Source organism: Diachasma alloeum, unplaced genomic scaffold (genome assembly GCF_001412515.2).
Source record: "Diachasma alloeum isolate Michigan unplaced genomic scaffold, Dall2.0 Dall_scaffold_00284, whole genome shotgun sequence".
Lineage (NCBI taxonomy): Eukaryota > Metazoa > Arthropoda > Insecta > Hymenoptera > Braconidae > Diachasma > Diachasma alloeum.
In genome coordinates this window covers 346,562-351,775 of record NW_021680423.1, presented here as the reverse complement: position 1 = coordinate 351,775, position 5,214 = coordinate 346,562, and positions in this window count along the sequence as shown.

Genomic DNA, 5,214 nt, shown 5'->3' with positions numbered 1-5,214 from the left:
TTAAACGGAAACGGAATTAAAACGGAAACGGAAACAAACGGAAAACCCTAACAGCCCTGACTACCCAGTGGGTGGCTATGGCTGTAATAGCTCCACTAACCTGTCACCGAAAAACGAACCCCAAAACTTGTCCTATCCCCAATCGTTCTAGATCATTTTTGAAAAAATGTCTGTATGTGTGTGTTTGTATGTATGTGCCAACAATTTTTGGTCAACGATTTCGCGCACACGAATGGTCCGATTCTAATTTTTTTTTCAATCGATGCGTCTTCATGTAACTTAGATCTGAAAAGATTTTGGATTGAATCGATCAAGGATTTTGCAGTTTTTTTTTCAAGAAAAACGTGAAGCACGAAAATCGCGAAAAGTTTAAATCAATCATTTTTTACGAGCAAATAGTCTGATTTGACTTTTTTCTCTCTCAATCGATGTGTCTTCATGTAAGACAGACCTGATTAAATTTTGAATGAAATCGATCGAGTAGTTTTTCACTTTTCCAGAAAAACATGAAAACGAGAAATCGCGTTTTTTTTTCCTATATATTGGAGGATGAAATCGGAAAGTTTTTGTTGTGAACCTTAATGGTTCGCTCCCACTCCAATACACCCAAATTCGGGAGCGAGCTTGCGAGCAACCAACAATATCGCGTACACCAGCCGCACCTATTTGCGTTTCTATTTGGAATGATGATTTCGCAGTTCGCCAGGGCTTTGACTAAGCGCTCAAATCTTTCCAACTAAACCACCGGGAACCACGGAAATTCTCTGACTCCAAATTCAACTTAGCGACCTGTCTAACCACCCCTTTTTGTCGAGAAAGTCGATATCTGACGTGACAAGGAGGATAACGGTGTAAGTACGAAAAAAGTACAATCGAGGTAAGATCCAGAGAGGATCGTGAGACGATCCAAAGTCGGTCGCGGCACAAAGTAGGGAAAAAAATCTCCTATTTGTCGAAAGTTGATATTTGATGTGACAAGGAGGGTAACGGAGTAGGTACGAAAGAGGTACGATCGAGAGACTTCCGAGGAATGAAATCGGAAAACTGTCATGGAGGCAGGCTTGGACACAGCCACATTTAGATGATAAAGCTAATTTTCATGAAAGTTGGCATTTGAGTCATAAAATGTCTATATGCTCATTTTAAATATATTTCGACTTTGTATCTTGTTAAGTTCTTCAGGAAGAATTATTTGAAACATCATAGTAAATCAGAATTATCATTTATAAAATATTATATTATTAGAAACCAACTTTTAGTCGCATTATAGCTCGTAGAAGCAACTTCCGACGATAAAAATAGAAAATCGACAATATCTCGGAAACTTTCAATGGGGCGGTATACATATATGTTGATTGTATTAGATAGAAGCCATCGTGATGAATATTTGGAGAAAAAAAAATGAATCGGTCAAGTCGTTTCTGAGATATCAGAGAAACAAGTTTTACACATAAAATGCAATATCTCCGAAACTAATCGGTCGATTGCGACCATCCATTTATTTTCATAATATCTACAACCATACCAAATTTAAATTTTTTTTATCGATTATTTTTCAAGTTATCAAGCGTACAAGGATTTCAGCAAAGAAAATAGAAAAAGGGCCATAACTATGTAACTTCTCCATAGTCGGAATAAATATCTTTATCAAAATCGATAGATATTTTTGTGGCTAATAGTTTATATGGCTAATATTTTTTATGGCTAATATTTTGAAGAAAAAAACGATCGGCTGAATCGTTCTCGAGATATTGAAGAGAAACGATTTTCCAATGAATGAAGATATCTCGAGAGCTAATCGGTCGATCAAGCAATACTCGTTGTATTAAAAAAAAACAAAAATCTGCACACTGTAAGGAATTTTGGGAATTCCTTAGGCCATCCGTGGACCATCGAGAACTTCAGATTATGCGTGAGTCAGACAAAGATCCAGAGCCTTAGATTATTTAATAATTCGATAAGAAATGTCGCGTTAATTATCGTTTCGTGTGATTTGCGTACGATTGTTGCGAGCGTTGTGCGGTTAGTGATGAGGATTCCTTGTACTTTCGGGTAATATTTACCGGTTATATTTTTGGGGTGATAGATTTCAGTTGGAAGGAGAAAAAAATCCTTGCGAAGTTGAATTTTTTAGTTAAACACGAAAACACAATTTTTGACTGAAAGTTGCCTAACTCAATGAAAAATGATAATAATCAATTATCTACATGTCAATTTGAAGCTTATTTAATGGGCTTTCTAATGAGTACAAAATATATAGGGTTCTTTGAAGAGGGAGCTCGGAATTAGCGGCAAAACCAGGAAAATGATCAGCGCTACGGTCACAGATTGTTCTAAGGGGGAATAGAATAATGTTTTCACGTGTAAACTTCATAATCCAGACTGCGAGATGAACGACACTGAGAAAAAAAATTATTTTTGCCAAATACTCATTTACTGTAGAGAAGCATTTATTTTTTCTATTGAATTATGCTCAGGTGAGCCTGAATAGATTTCAATTATGACGATCATGTTGCTCTAGAGGATGACTATGTTGCATTTGATCTTGGATGAACTCCTCCAATGATTATTCATTTTTCTTCAATTTCTTATTTTCTAGAGGGAAGAATTTCGATTAATTTTTTAATGTTGATAATTATTGAGGGAGTGCACTCAAAGTAATAATTAACATGCCCATCTTCTGGAGCAATATATTAATTATTATAATTGACACCTAATAAGGATCGCCTGGGAATGACTTGACTGGAGAAATACGACATTGAAAAAATAAATACTTCTCTCAAGTAAATGAATATTTGGAAAAAATAATTTCTTTTCTCAGTGGATGTTGATTTGTGAATGGAATGCAGCAACGCACGTGCAAAAACAACAATTAACATGAAACCCATGAAGAAAATTACTGTGTGATAAATAACCTCAGTATTGCAGTAGAAGATTATTTTGTAGTAAACGTTTCTTCAGGTTAATCCAATGGTATATTGACGTTTACTCAATATCTGGACAGTTCACTTCAATCAAATCTTATTATGAAATTCGAAATCTATTGACTTTTTATTATCGAATATCCAATAGAATCAGCGCACAACACAAATAGAATTTTTCAATAGAATTGCAATAGACATCCTGTAGAAAAGCCGTAGAATTCCTATAGAACTCCAGTAGAATGTTCTAGTCTAGTTAATTCGCTAGGATTTCTATTGAATTTTTTCATGAGTGTGGATTCGAGAACCGAAGTGCCTTGATTTGACTACACGGAGAGAAATTTCCTAGAAAAATTCTAGTACGAGTACTGGAAATAATTACAATCCACCGGCTGTAAAAAATTCTAGTGATGTTAAGGTAAAATTTCTTGGTATTTCTGGTAAAATTTCTGGGGATTTCTGTGAAATTTTCACAGAAATACGGGGAAACATTCACGTTTTCCCCAATAAAATTTCTAGTGCTGGCACTGGAATTTTGTCCTGGCCGTCACTTTGCGCCTCTTTTCCCGTGCTAGCACTAGAATTTTTCTAAAAAATTTCTCTCCGTGTACCATGGGTACTGAATTCCAGTGAAAAGTACTGAGAACTAGTACTTTTTCTTTGATTCTCAGAGAATATTCTTAGAATTAGTGGACATTTCACTGAAATCCAAAACATTTTTGCTCTCTAGATTTCAGTACCACAAAATTCGTATTTCATTACTACAGAAACTTTTTTTCTCTGTGAAATTGATTAGGGTAATGTGTAATTTTATTAGGGAATTGGGTGGAAAATTTTCTAAATGATGAAGCGCTCATTCAGGCTTTCCTTTCATGGTCTCCTCTTTCAACTCAAGAGCCATTTCTTGTAGAAATGCTCGACTAATATTTATAGAGAAATCCAAAAGAAAATCGATAACATCCTGCAGTAAATCATTTTTTCAATTGAAACATCACCTCGTGTTTTCAATTGCGCTAAACCGAACGTTCCATTCAAATAACTGACAAACCACTCAATCAGTTCTACTCAACATCTAATCAGATCCAAATTACATGAAGACACTTCGAATACACGGAAGAAAATTCCAATTGCATCGTATCGGCGAGAGAATTTCTGAGAAATCATGGAATAATATTTTTGTCATCCACAGAAACACAAACCCACAGGAACATCTCTTCAAAATTGCCAGAACAAGATAAGGATGTCCAAGTTAACTTTCGTAAAGTATCCGATAATTTTTAAGGTCGTGGGGGTATTATGCCTGAGAATGTACTTCAATTAAAAGTACAAAATTAGTATTAATTTTTCCCTAGAATGAATTTTTTCCTATCGTAAAAAAAAGAAAGGAAATCGATTTCGATATCCTATTCTAAAAAGAACATTGCTATTCTAAAAAGACATTTAAAGTCGATAACTATCGATATCTCGCGGATCTGCCACGCTTATTCCTCATTGTTTTCAATCGTCTGAGGCGGAAAATTTAATTCTTGATTAATTTAATTTTGAGATTTTCAATTATGATTGTTACAATTACAGTGCACTGTAGCGCGCGTCCGATCTCGTAACTCGAAAATCTCGAATCAATGTCACCGTAAGACTGAAACTGAAGCGTCACTACGTGAGGAGATGAGAAGGCGGGTGCGTAGCACGCGCGACTGATCTCGTAATGTAATAGTATATTTCTAACCTAGGGAGGAAAAATAAAGGATCCTCAGCCGCCAGTGCAATTACCAGCCGAGCCGAAGGCGAGGTTGGTAAGCACGCGGCTGAGGGTCCTTTATTTTACTTCCCGTGGTTAGAACGCGATTTTCCGTCTCGGCGTAGGCGCAAAGTCAGAGTTCCCTCCCGCGAAGCGGGAGGGAAATGTAACTTTGCGCCCGCCGGGACGGAAAATAGTAGATAATTGTGTATCAAGGGAAGAAAACAGGACATTTCAACCCGCATGTGGATTAATGCCCGAGGCAAAGGCGAAGACGGTAAACACGCGGGTTTTGATGTCCTGTTTTCCTTCTTACGTGCACGGAGAGAAATTTTTAATAAAAATTCCTACCGTTCCATAAAAGTTTATCATGAGTCTCGTTTCCCCATTTCTATTCCGAAAATTAGTAAAAATTATTATATGATGATCAAACTTTATTGTATGTTAGAGAAATTTTATCCTGATAAAAATAAAAATTACCGTGCCGGTAGAGTAAAAATTACTGCACTGGTAGGATAAAATTTACCAACCGTTTAGAATTTTCGTTGTTATCTA